This window comes from Opisthocomus hoazin, chromosome W (assembly GCF_030867145.1).
Source record: "Opisthocomus hoazin isolate bOpiHoa1 chromosome W, bOpiHoa1.hap1, whole genome shotgun sequence".
Taxonomy (NCBI): domain Eukaryota; kingdom Metazoa; phylum Chordata; class Aves; order Opisthocomiformes; family Opisthocomidae; genus Opisthocomus; species Opisthocomus hoazin.
This window is the reverse complement of record NC_134453.1, coordinates 41,778,603-41,792,685: the sequence shown is the minus strand read 5'-3', so window position 1 is coordinate 41,792,685 and position 14,083 is coordinate 41,778,603. Positions and strand designations below refer to the sequence as shown.

The 14,083-nt window shown below is 51.0% G+C and overlaps 1 pseudogene; it reads right to left on the bottom strand.

Annotated features, from left to right (window-relative positions):
• The window catches only part of LOC142365512 (talin-1-like), a 46,727-nt pseudogene extending 38,295 nt beyond the window's left edge, over nucleotides 1-8,432 (bottom strand).
• Nucleotides 8,433-14,083: the final 5,651 nt, after the last annotated feature.

The following is a 14,083-nucleotide window of genomic DNA, read 5'->3' as shown; positions in this document are numbered from 1 at the left end:
ACGAGGGATTTCTCCTCCAAACGTGCGCGCCAGACACCCTGTTGCTTCAGGTTAAATACAATCACACATGTAAATACTCATTATATTTCTAGGAACTAATTAGCATATGTAAATATCTTTCACGCATGTCTGTTAGCATCTTTGGGTGGTCTTCGGGGGTCCCAAGATGAAGGCCCATCCTCTTCATCATGCTGTTCACTGGTTGACATTTGTTTCTGCGCAAACTCAGTTCCAGGATCACGTATATCACGTCCTTCAGGGTGTTTTGCTCCGGTCTTGTTGCTCTCTTGGTGCCTCCTTGTCTCTGTAGCTTTGGCGCATTTGCCCTCCCAAGGCCGAGCTGTCTGGAGTAGAGTTATTTAGGAGTGTCTTTTATCCCACAATTATCCCAATTATTTGCTGAGAACCAAGACCACTTTTGTTTCACTTAATTATTTTGTCTAACGACTAAGTGATAGCTTGTGCCCATGTCCTTCCACTACATTCCTTAATGAGAAAACAGGGATTAGTGCAACAGTTACATCATTAGATCACTATGAATGCAGAAATACAAGTTACAGTACTGAAGACTACTAAAAACTAGAAAATATTAAGGCTTTTTTTGTTATAGTTTCATGTTTCTTACAATCCCCTCTATCAGAAGCATGCCTACGCAATGCCAAACTTGGAACTGACCACAACTGAAGAAAGAGCTTGGAGTCATGGTTGACAGCTCTCTGAAATCTTCAGTGCAACATGTAGCAGCAGCCAAAGCAAGGTAGTAAAATGCTGGGTATCACCAGGCAGGGTGCTGGGAATTGGTCTATAAAACCTAGGCACATCCACACTTTGAGTACTCCATGGTGGTGTAGTTTGCACCTCCCCAGGACACAGTGGAGTTTGAAAAGATACAGAGAGGGGCAACTTAAAAGATGGAGCCTTGGTACAAGGGACTAAAGGAGTTGGGACTCCTCTGTTTGGGGAGGAAGCTGAAGGAGGATGGGATAGAAGCTTACAAGGTCTCAGAGGTGGTGAGAAAGTGTAGAAGTGCTGTTCACCAAATCCTGCTCCCTTGGGGCTGGGGTACCCAGTGAGAGTGCTGCTGCTGATGCCCAGGCAGTGGCACCCCAGCTTTGATCCACGGGGATGGCCCAGTCTTCTTGCTGCAAGAGGCCAGAACCACGCCTGGCTTTGCCCTGGGAAAGGTCCTTCTCCACCTTTCCAACAACTCCGTGCAGCAGGCTGTCTTGGCTGGCTGCTAAGTTTATAATGAGTCATCCCATTGGCAGTTCTCTGCGGGGGAGGGACAAATTCCTGAGGCACCCCGCTCCTGCCTGGCTAACACTGCTGTTAGGATCCTACTAAACAGGGAGCAGAAAAATCACTGAGGCTTGCTTTTTTTAAAACTTTTTTTAAAAAAAGGAAAAAAAAAAAGCTATTTTCAAAGCAAATTCTAATGCAATAATTCTAAAGCACTGAAAACTAAGCAGCTTGCCCCAGATCCATATCTTGGGCAGGGAGAGGTGCTTCCAGAGACAGAGCAAGAGCAGGGCTGGAAACCTACACTGAAGCTCCCCCAGTCCAAAGGCCACAAAAAAAACCAGGGCAGCTCAAAAAGGGACCCCTGAGTGCCACTGGGTAAGGAGAGCAAAGAGAAAAAAAAAGCTGCAAGGAACCAATAGGAAAAGAAAAGCTGTGAGCAACTGAAAAGGAACACGGGAATAAGCAGTTCCCTTTAAGGCTTTCCCCTCTGCAGGTCATGGAATTCGCAGCTCCCAGATGTCGATGCGATCCCCCTCCTCTTCCCTCAACTCCTGACCTCCTGTTTGCTGCCTGTCCGATGCATGGCTCTCCTCCATAGCAGAGCTGCTTTCTGAGGCAGCAGGGACCCAGGAGAGCCCCCAAGACGGTGTCCCAGCACTCCAGCCCCCCCATCCATGCCAGGGACAGGCCACATCCGTGTGGGCATGAATCGCATCATGAGCTCATGTGCCATAAACTTACTTTTGAGCCTTGCGGCAGCAGGGACACATTAAAGCTGAGAAAGCTCAGCAAGGTAACAGAGCACCAGCACAGAGTCTGGCAGAGAGCTGCTGGAGGGGACAGATCTGACAGAGGACTATATATTCCCCAAGAAAGGAAAAATTAACTTATATGGTTTATTAATGCTCGCTACGACCCCTGCGACTGTTTAAACCCATGTAGTCCTGGCTAGTGGTGATGAATGCAAGTAGGAGGGCAGAGCAGAGACAGAAAGGGCAGCAGGCTCAAAGAGCTCAATGAGTATTTCGCTTCCAAATGTGTTTTCCTACCTCCCAAGCCCCCAAATTTCTTCTGGGGTGTCAAGAAGGGAGCCCGAGGAGCTCAGCCCCTCACCTCAACTGGGCAGGAGGACTTGGACCTTGCTTCCCCCACAGCCCCACTGCTGTGTGCCGGCTGGGAAAACCCAGACAGACACAGGGACAAGAGAGGAAAGGGAAGCCAGTGAAATGCCAGGAGCCAAGCCAGGGTGGCCCTGGCACAGCAGCATGGCGGACAGCCCCACTGCAGACTTACGCTGTCCCATCTGGGCCTCAGGCACCTGCTTGTGGTTCATCCGGCAGGCATCATACACCATGGTGGAGGGCTCGAACTGCGTCATCTTCATCATTTTGCCAATGCTGATCTTCAGCGAGAGGGCGACCATGGTGGCAGCTCGGCTGTCCCCACTCCTGTGTCACCTGCTGGAGGAGACAGCCAGGTTAGCTCTGACTGCCGTCCCTGTGCAGTCCCTTCTGATGCGCAGGGTCCTTCCTCTTCCTCCGGCAGCACCTCTGCTCCCCAAAATCTGGGACCTGGCTTCTAGCAGCAAGCAAAGGCTGCATCTCGTTCTGGCGAGCCCACGAAGGGGTCCCGTTTTCCAGCCCCATGCTGACCATGGAATCTCTGGCCAGCGTTGAGATGCTCGTCTCCCCGTCCCAAGGTCCCAAAGCCAATTTTGCTTGCCTGCAGGAGTGACAGTGACTGGTACTTGGCAGAGATGCTGCCAGCAAGGAGGAAGCTACCACGCGGGAGCATGTGAGATAAGCTGGGAGAGTGTGACGGAAGGGGTTATAATTAAACCTGCTGTGACACTGAAACCTCAAGAGGAAAACCAAGCTTTGACCTGGAGCTGGTGGGGCCCTGCCCCGGCTATCAGGGTCCCCCACATTGCCAGCGGACTGTGCTGAGCCAGCAACCTGAGCACAGAGGGACCTGGAGGGACAGAAAAGCCTAGAGTCGCTTGGGGAGGTGAGATAAGGGCACCAGGCACTTGAACCTGCCCATTAAAAAAAAATATCTGGGGAAAGCACCACTCACACCAAGTACTGCATTGGTGCTTGGAGACTGGGGTCTATGGCAGCAGCCCTGGCACAAAACCAGGGCAGGGGAGCCCATGCGCAGGGCAACACGCAGGAGGGCGAGGGACCCAGCTGCTGCAGCTCTTGCTGCAAGGGCACGAGAGCCACACCATGCCATCTGAAATGGGCCCCAAGCTGGGTCCAGCTTGAAGCTTGAAGGATTGCGTAGATCAGCTTTAGAGCAAGCACCCCTCAACAGGGCTCCAAAACACCAGGTTTAATAGCACTCAATTAGAATGACGATATTCTTACAGCAGAGCAAAATTTGAAATAACTAACTAAAGAAGGTTGTAAATAAGCCCCCCCACTTGCCTGCTGTGGCTTGTAGGGTGAGCGCTTTCCTTTGGGTTTACCCGCCATGCAGAAGCTTTCAGTGCTTTCCCAGGTTGCTGCATGCCTTGGGATCCCTGTGCTAGGTCCTCCCTGCCCTTCTCAGCATCCCCAGTCCTCAGCCAGCCCCAACCCAACGCTCTCCAGTAGTGACACCCCTTTTCCTCTCCCTGAGAGCCTGCTCATGGGGAAGGAGTCCCCTGCTCTGCCTTGACCCAGGCTGCCTTGTCTTTAAACCCCAGCTGGTAGGAAGACACAAGAGCACTGGTGGGATGCACCATATCTGTTTGTTCTCTTTTAGATTGATTTTCTCCTACCAGACCTCCTATTATGGCTGTCAGAGAAAGGTTACTGGCCATGTGCATCATCAGCCTGGCCCAGGCAGGTTCTTGGGCAAGGCTTGCTAGCAGCCTCCCTTGCCTGCCTTGCACTACAGCAGCAGACAGCAAGTCTGTGCATCCCTGCCTGGCGCTGCCGGCTTCAGTTCCCCGCAGAAGGGGGTACACTGGCATGGGCTGCTTCCAACCACGGACCCAAGCGGGCTAGGGGCAGGACCTGCAATGGATAAAAAGTTCCTGCATCTGATTTTGGGCAGGAGTTAGTCAGAGGAAGGAGAAGCAGAGGGCAGGGGTCCCACTCACGCAGAGCCACAAAGCCGGGTGGGAGGCAGGGACAGAGGAGCTTACCACCTCTGCCAGCACACAGAGCCGCTCCAGCTCCATATTCTTGAGCCGTTCAGCAATGTTTCTGTAGAGGCCTGTGCCCCCCACTGGCTCTGCTGAGGAGGAATGAAATGCATATTGAGTCTGGAGCGAGGGAGTCCACTGGCAGCGGGAAGGAGGCAGCAGAGGTGCCCGCGTGTGCCATTGCTGTCCACCCAAAAGCACCAGCAAAGCTGCAGAACCAAAGGGACAAGGAACACCCTGCTGTAGAAAGGGCTTTTTGAATATTTCATACACAGAGCAGGCTGCTGTGGTCACCAGGCCAGTACTCAACATCTTCTCTATATCTAAAAATATTCTCGAGTTGAGCATAAAGCTGCTCTCTGTCCCTCTGCAGGAAAATAAGAACATGTCACCACCAGGACAAGGTCAGACACCATAAAGGAAGAGGAGGGGAGGATGCCAGATGGCAGAGAAGAAGCAAGAGGAGTCAGGCCATGCTGGTGTCGCTCCTGCCCCAGCCATTTCTGCAGTCTCCTCTTGCCCTCCCAGAGCCAACCAAAATCAGGCACTACACTGGAGGCACCCTTCACGGGGGCCACGGCACTTTGCAAGACCTCGCAGAAGGATGACTGCTCAAGCTTTCCTACTCCCGAGCTCTTACAAAAATGACAGAGCTTAGAGGGGAAGGTGCTTACAACATCAAGCAAGCCCTCGGAGGAAAGGGAGACAGATGGTTCATTTTAATTCCCATATTCTATGGAAACAGTTCAGGCTCCACCAGTTGAACTTTGCTGATATCAATGTCCAAAGCAGAAACACTCTCTACTGCGTAAGAAGTACACCTCCTCAAACCCTAGAGAGATTTGTCAGCAAACGCAGCAATTAATCACATGGGGTTTGCAAATCTGCCCGCACACGTCCTTCTGTGAGAGGACACCGATGCAGGGCTCGGCCCCTGCAGACCTCTCCCCTCTGGATACCACATGGGGAAGGAAAAGCCAGACTAGACATAAGGGACAGGACAGCATGGGAGCCTGGTTCTGCAAACCAGAAAAATAAAGGAAAAGGACAGCAAAATTCAAGCTGTCCCTCTGGAAATAAAAAAAAAACAAAAACAAACAAACCAAGTCTCAATGAACACACACCAAATTTATGCGTTGGCTCACCTCCAGAGCAAGCAAACCCATTTGCAATTGTTTGTTGGTATGCAAAGGCAGATAAGGCACCAGAGCAGCAAGCCGGCCATCTGGCAGCCAGATTAAGGCACTTCTGCATTTTATGGTAAACTGTGTGCAAGCCTTTGAGCCACGAGCATGCTCCTGAGCCGATCCCAAAATGGGGGGTGGGGATTTCTTGGTGGTGTCCAACCCTCTCGGGAGCCGTCCCGGCTGCCTCCATCTCACTCCGCCACTAGGTGAGCAAAACCATTACAGTGGTGGGGCTCTGCTTAAAGGCAGGGCCAGCACAAGTAAGGACAGCCGTGGGGAACCAGTGCCACGCCAGCCCGAGGAACCACTGCATCATTGCCAGGACCACTGAGAGCAAGTTTTCCATCACATGACATAACTGCTATATTTGTATCAGCTGAGTTTAGCACTGTGAGAATGGTTACAAAGGTTTTAGATCTTAAAAAAAAAAAAAAACAAACAACAAACCCCCCCCCCCAAACCCCAACCAAAATTAAATAGCATTGAAGCAGCCTGCCGGTGCACTCACAGCAAGTTTCCAGAACAAGCCACAAATGTTCAAACACAACAATTTCACCATTTTTAACGTGCCCTTTCCAAGGGAGACTCTGGATGAGGTTTGGGTTTTTTGGTGGTTTTGATTTTTTTTTTTTTTTTACAGCAATGCCAAAATTTCATTTGGGAAAGGCCCTGAAGCAGCACCGGGAGCTGGCTGCAGGAAGCTTTATCAGCTGCAAACTGCCCGACTGCTGGGGCTTTCCACAGGCACAGGGATGCCTGCCTGGCCAGCACAGCTGCAAACATAGCCAGGCAGGTCCCAGGCCACTGCAGTGTCTGCCAGTGGCAGCTCGGCCTGCACACTAGCATTTGCACAACAGCAGAAGGAACTAGGTCAAAAAATAACCCAGTAAGAAGCCAGACCCGGCTCTGGACAGGTCTTCCAGTATAGGACTAGTATACACAGCCATGACAAGCACTGGGGGCACGGGTGGCTCAGCCTCATGCTGATGGGAAGGCTGAGCCAGCAGCCCTGACCAGTGACGGTGCTGCACACTGCTGAGCCAATTCAGCCCACATCCTCTTTCCCAGCTGCATGGCCACACTGGACGGTGAGATGGTTTCTTCCAGCCGGGGTCAAGCTTGCTCCTGGGGAACATAAGTGGCTGGTGAGCCCGGCCCTGCAGAACCTCTGCGACCACCTGGCTATTACCTGTGGCTGGGGCAGGAGCATCCTCTTGCCCCTGCAGGGAGGGCAGCCCTGCTCGGCATGGGAAATGGGCAGGGGATGGGCAGCAGGGCTAGGGGATCACAGCCACAGCTGCAGGCAGCCCACAAGCTCACCCGCACCGGGGTGAAGCAGCTCTGGCCATTAACCACTGGTGTTTCCCACACATCCCCAGGCCCATCTGCTCCTGCCAGGCATCCCCTGCCCTCCAAAGGGAGGGGGCACAAACAACGGCATCCCCAGGCTGCCCACCACCAAGGTAGGCACAGGGGCAAGCAGGGGCAGGAGGATGGTGTGCTCAGCCAGTGAAAAGAAGGGCACCCCACAGGTCCCTGTTCCCCAGCCTTCCTGCTCCCCTTCCCCAAATCTGCCAGGATGTGCCACTTCAGGATGCCCCAAACTCCCACGCTGCCATTCAGCAAGCAAGCCATGCACTCGGGCTGGTGCTCACCACACACTACCATGTATGTTGTGCAGCAGCAGCTGCTCTTTTAGCACTTGGGGGCTTTCACCCCATGGTCTGTGGGGATGGGGGGGGGAGTTCAGACCCTTTACCAGGCAACCTGCGGGCTCCGGCAAAACTGAAGATCCCAAAACATACATCCCCTCCCCTTCTCAGCACAGAGGCGCAGGGAGAAAGAAGGGACTATACAATTATTGCTACCAAATATGGGTCTAACAGCCAGCAATGAAGCCATAGCAGAAGCATGTAGACATCCTGCAAGAAGACTCAAAGGGCCGGGGAGCTTGCAGGGGCGTGGGCAGGAGCCATCATAGAGCAAGGCTGGGCAGGGAAGAGGCAGAGGATGTGACAGTGTTTCCCTTGCCTGGTTAGCTGCTCAAGCCAGGGCATGGTGAGGACCCCGTGCTTTTTCCTGTTGGGGGTCAGTCCTGCTCTGCAGCACCCAACTCCACAACCAGCCTTCTGTGCCAGGACGATCATCAGAAGCTGCCAGGGTTATCTCCCCTAGCTGCATCACGGCTGTGGGGAGCATGTCCTCCAGCGTCCCCACCCAAAACCGCACCACAGGCCAGAGATACCCTTCCCACTCACTTCCCCCTGCATGTAGGCAGGGTGGGCAGGAAGGGCAGTGGGAAAGCTTCACCACCGTAACCGACCAATGCCAAAACTCGTCCCCCTGGTTTGAGTGCCTGTGGCTACATCCAGGTCTCTCCCGCTCAGTCCCCAGGGATCCCCAAAGCAGGGATGCCAACCAGGGCCTGGTGAGTGCTAACTTCAGGCTGAGGCCTGTGGCAGCTATTTTGGGGCAGGACAAGGCCAGGCCCAGCCCAGCCGTACCTGCCCACACTGCCCGGGGGTCACCAATACGGGCAAGTGCCAGTACCTGGCAGGGGGATGTCACCAGCCCCAGGGGCAATAGGGCACGCTTCAAAACCAGGCTAAGGCGTGACCGTGCCCTAGGAAGCCCCTGGGGTGACCGCAACCTCTCCTTGCCGGGGAGGCGCCCCAGTGGGAGTAGAAAGAGCTCAGCCCCGAGTAACCGACTCCCTCCAGGATATCCGCTTCCGGCAGGAGCCAGGGTGCTGCCGGTTACCGGGACCCCGTGCTCCCCCCCGTCCCCCATACCTGTACGCAGGCAGGAGCAGCACGACAACCCCAACAAGGCTGTGCGGAGCAGAACGGCCCCGCCTGCTTCCCGCCCCACCGCCCCCCGCCGCGCATGCGTCGGAGCATCGCGCACCGCCGGGCGGCACGGTTTGGCATGGCACCGTACAGCATCCCGGAGCTACGCTCCGCCCGGTCCCTCCGCATTCCGGCCTCACGCTCAGGGCTGCGCGCTGCCCAGCGCCCAAGCGGCACGACCCTACGCCCGCACCCTGGGGCTGTGCTCCGCCCGCTGTCCACACCCCCGAGCCCCCACCCGGCACGGCCCGAGCCGCCACACAACCGGGGTCCGGGCACCCCTAGACGTACACACACCACACCCCCTCCCGGTCGCCGCGCGCTCCCACCACGCACGCACCGCCGGCCAACAGGCGCCGGCACCGCCGCGCCGCTCCTGGGAGAGGCAGGGCTGCTGAGCGTGCGCGGCCGCCTGGGAGGCGGGTAATGTCACTGGTGGTGCGTTGGAAGCGGCGCGGCTGGGTGGTGCCGCCCTGAGGTGAGGGACGGGATGGGCTGGGACCGCCGCCCTCCCGTCCTCGGCCAGGGTGTCCTGCGGGGCGTTGGGCGCGGGGGCTGGCGGCTAGGGGAGCTCGCAGCTGTGGCATGGCCTGCTGCTGACAGCCTGTCGGTGGAGCGCCTGGGGCCTCGGCCCTTCTCCCGCGTGGGGCTACGCTGTCAGGCCTCGGGTTGTGCTGCCCGGCAGGGACTCGCTGGCTGCAGGCTGTGGCTGTGCCCCAGGCAGCGGCACGCCGTGCTTGCCTGTGGGCCAGCCCCATGGCTGTGGCTGTGAGAGGTTTTTTGGTTTCCTTTGGGTAGGTGTCCAGCTGGGGGGAACGGTTCCTGTCCTGTACGCTCCTGTGACCCTTCCTTCTACCTCATGTGCTGTTGTCTCCTCTTGTTCTCTTCCTCTCCTTGCTGCCTGCCCAGTGCATGCTTCTGATTCGAAGATCTGGTAGGAAAAAACTTAACAGTACAATGTATACTGTTAAGCAGGTATTCTTTATTGCGGTGCCAGGCACACGGGGGATTTCTCCTCCAAACATGCGCACCAGACACCCTGTTGCTTCAGGTTAAATGCAATCGCACATGTAAATACTCATTATATTTCTAGGAACTAATTAGCATATGTAAATATCTTTCACGCGTGTCTGTTAGCATCTTTGGGTGGTCTTCGGGGGTCCCAAGATGAAGGCCCATCCTCTTCATCACGCTGTTCACTGGTTGACATTTGTTTCTGCGCAAACTCAGTTCTAGCATCACGTATATCATGTCCTTCAGGTTGTTTTGCTCCGGTCTTGTTGCTCTCTTGGTGCCTCCTTATCTCTGTAGCTTTGGCACATTTGCCCTCCCAAGGCCGAGCTGTCTGGAGTAGAACTATTTAGGAGTCTCTTTTATCCCACAATTATCCCAATTATTTGCTGAGAACCAAGACCACTTTTGTTTCACTTAATTATTTTGTCTAACGACTAAGTGATAGCTTGTGCCCATGTCCTTCCACTACATTCCTTAATGAGAAAACAGGGATTAGTGTAACAGTTACATCATTAGATCACTATGAATGCAGAAATACAAGTTACAGTACTGAAGACTACTAAAAACTAGAAAATATTAAGGCTTTTTGTTATAGTTTCACATTTCTTACAATCCCCTCTATCACTTCCTAGATAGAAAGTCCTCATGTCTGTGGAAACAACGGGCCCCAGCATTGCCTAGACTTTGCCTGCCTCCCCTTCCTCTCATTGCTCTGCTTCCTGATGGCTAGACTGCTCTCCATGCCATCTGGCAGGGCAGCCCTGCATACAAACTTCCTGCTCCTAGGCAGCTGGCACAGCAGCCCTGTGGCCGGGGTCTGCTTTTTTTTTGTGTGTGTGTGGACTGTGACACCTGTCAGCTAGATCTGAAATCTTAATGATGCTAATGGGGAGGCTGTTCCAGCTGGCTGCATGCCATCACCTTCAGGCTTCAGTGGAATGGCAGGATCTTGCATACCCTCCGTGGCAAAAAGTCTGGGGCCCTTCTACTTTCCCTCTCCTTTCCTGAAGCTTTTGCATTCTGAGTGGAGCCTGGCTGCTGTGGCTGGGTCCCAGTAGTCTGGTGGGGGCAGCCAGTGCTGCTAACAGCCTTGTTGGGACAGTACTCATAGCCTGGTCGTTGCTGCAGGGCCATGGCAGCTGTTGCCATTGCATGGGGAGACTTTGTCAGTAGGGGCTGAGTGACATCCCAAAGGAGTGCTGGTGTTTCCCCCGGAGCCTGTGTTCACCTTGGGCGTCTTGCTCAGATGTCGTGCCCAGAGGAATTGGCTGCCCTGACAGATGAGGACCTGCTTGACTTCCTCCTGAAAAACTGATTTGAAGATCCGGTAATAACAGTACAATGTATACTGTTAAGCAGGTATTCTTTGTTACGGCACCAGGCACACGGGGGATCTTTCCTCCAAACGTGCACACCAAACACCCTTTTCATTCCAGGTTAAATAGTCACAATATACATATTCATGGATTTTTCTGAGAACTAATTAGCTTATGTTAATATCTTTCACGCATGTCTGTTGGCACCTCTGGGTGGTCGTCGGGGGTCTTCAGATGAAGGCTTATACTCCTCATCACAGTGTCTGCTGATTGACCTTTGTTTCTGTGCAAACTCAGTTCTAAGATCACATATACCATGTCCTTCAAGGTTGTTTTTTTCTGGTCTTGTAGTCTTCTTGGTGCCTCTTTATCTCTGTAGTTTGGTGCATCTGCTCTCCCAAGGCCGAGCTGTCTGGGGTGGAATTATTTGGGAGTCTCTTATCCTAAAGCTATCCCAATTATTTCCTGAGAACCAAGAATTGCTTTGGTTTTAATTAGTCTGTTGTGCAATGGTTCTGACGACTTAAAGTGATAACTTATATCTACATCCACTGCATCTACTAATTCGCTACATTCACAGGTAACATATATTTTGAAACAGGGGTTAGTACAACAGTTACAGCATTGGATCATTATATGTGCAAGAATACAAACTGCAATAATAAAAACTACTAACAACTAGAAAATATCATTAAAACTACTTTGTTATAGTTTCACATTTCTTATTATCCCTTCTATCAATCCCCCCTTTTCTTTAGACTTTTGTCCCTTTCAGGTCAAAAGTCTTAATAATTGTTAGATCATTCTCCCATACTTACACTTCCAACATAATTGATTGCAGCAATTGCAGCATTGAATCGTTATACAAGCTAAGACACATACACCTATTACCACAAGAATAAAAAAAAAAACCCCCAGGTTCTTCAACCAGGATAAATTTGGTAGCCATGAGGTGAGCTTATTCCATATCTCTTTAAATCCCCAGAAACTATCATCTTTAGTTACTTCATGTAATATTCTGGTTTGTTTCCACATCTCCTCTAGGTCTGTGGATATTTTACCACTTTGGTCTACATATACACAACAGCTTGTGTTTATGATTGTGCAAACACCACCTTGTGAGGCCAGTAATAAATCAAGGGCTATCCTGTTTTGGATCACTACCTTTGATAGGCTGGATACTTCAGTTTGCAGGGCATTTATGACATCCGTGGTTCTATTTTCGATGTTTTCTGTTAATGCCGATGTGTTTACAATGGTCTTTTCTAATTCACTACTCCAAGCTATGGAAGTAATTACCTAACGAAGCTATGAAAACCACTATGTCTTTCTGTAATGGCATTATGGGTCCTTTTAGTTCGCCTAATAAAAGTTTTAACCCATCCTTTCTGTTGATATTACTTGTTGGTTATTGTCAGATTGGGGACTAAAACTCCCAGAGTGCACACTCCTTTCCATCCTAAAGGTAGCAATTTCTGAGCTTGATTTCTACACAGCCAATATCATCTTGTCCCTTTTGGGCACTTTCCAAAATTTTCCTCGATATTTCTGTTGGTTTTTTTGTAATCGCAATTGCATGTACCAATCATATTGTGAATAATTCCTTACAGAATAGTTTCCTTTTCGTTCTGAATTCCAGTCATTAATGCACTTAACCTTGTCCATTCACTGAGGAGTCCGGATTTCCCAAACTTGTGGATTCCAATTAGTATTACAGTAGATTGAATGCTATGCTTTGGGAATCTAGTACAGACCCAACATTTGCTTGCATTAGTGGCTGAATCCACTTCTGCCACTAATTTCACATGGACATTCTCATGCCATGGACTTCCTAGTTTCTGCCCAGACACTTCTAAACTTATCAATAACAAAGAAACTAGAGTTGTTGTTTGAAAACGAGCTTGAGAAGAGCTGTCTCCTTGGAAGTCCATGGTTTAGGAGCCTTTTTGACTCTTGAGTAATGAACCTAGGGTTTTTCTTATCTAGCTTTAGAGCTATATATATTGTAAGTAAAACCTGAAATGGTCCTTTCCACTTTTCTTGCAGGGGTTCTCCAGTCCACGACTTCAGGTATACCTAATTTCTGGGCTGGAACGGATATACTGGGGAATCGAGATTCAGAGATTTATTTACAACCACATTCTTTTTCATTTCTTGCATCACTGTCCCTAGGGATATTCGATACTTCTGTAAATCTGTTTCACCTCTGATGTTTAATTCTCCTGGTAATTTAGGAATCTGGTACGGTCTCCCATATAACAACTCATAAGGGCTTAACCGATGTTTTCCTTTAGGCTGAACTCGAATTCTTAACAGAGCAAGTGGAAGTGCTTGTATCCAAGTCATGGAGGTTTCCTGGTAAATTTTATTCAATTGCAGCTTTAAAGTCTGATTCATGCACTCTACCCGTCCACTAGACTGTGGGCAATAGGGGACATGCAGTTCCCATGTTATTTGTAATACTCTACTTACTTGTCGGACAATGTCTGCAACAAAATGTGGCCCCCTACCAGAGTAAATCCCCAAAGGAACACCAAATTGCAGTATTATTTCTTTAAGTAAGATTTTGACAACTTCCCTGGCCTTGTTGGTGTGACATGGGAAGGCTTCAGGCCATCCTGTAAAAGTATCTACCAATACTAACAGATATCTTAACCCTTCTTTTCTTGGCAGTTCAGTGAAATCTATTTGCCAGTGCTCTCCGGGAGTGTTTTCTGTTTTTGTGGATTGAAGCTGAATTTTATTCTGTGTTTTTTCATTATTTCTAAGGCATGTTTCACACCTCTCAACTACAGATCTTATAATTTTTACCATATTACAACTCACCACTGACTTTTGCAGATGTTTCAGTAAATTCTTGGTTCCCCAATGAACACTCTTATGTTCTTTCTTTACTACTTCATGCATCAAAATTGAGGTTAGAATTACCTGCCCCATAGGAATAACAGCCCATCCATCTTTCTGTATCTTAGAATCATAGAATGGTAAGGGTTGGAAGGGACCTTAAAGATCATCTGGTTCCAACTCCCCTGCCATGAGCAGGGGCATCTTCCACTAGACCGGATTGCTCAGAGCTCCAGCCAACCTGGCCTTGAACACTTCCACGGAGGGGGCCTCCGCAACTTCTCTGGGCAACCTGTTCCAGTGTTTCACCACCCTCATGGTGAAGAATGTCTTCCTAATATCTAATCGAAATCTGCCCTCTTTGAGTTTACAGCCATTCTCCCTTGTCCTATCACTAAACACCCTTGTGAAAAGTCCCTCTCCATCCTTCCTAGGCCCCCTTTAGGTACTGGAAGGCTGCTATAAGGTCACCCCAGAGCCTTCTCTTGTCCAGGCTGA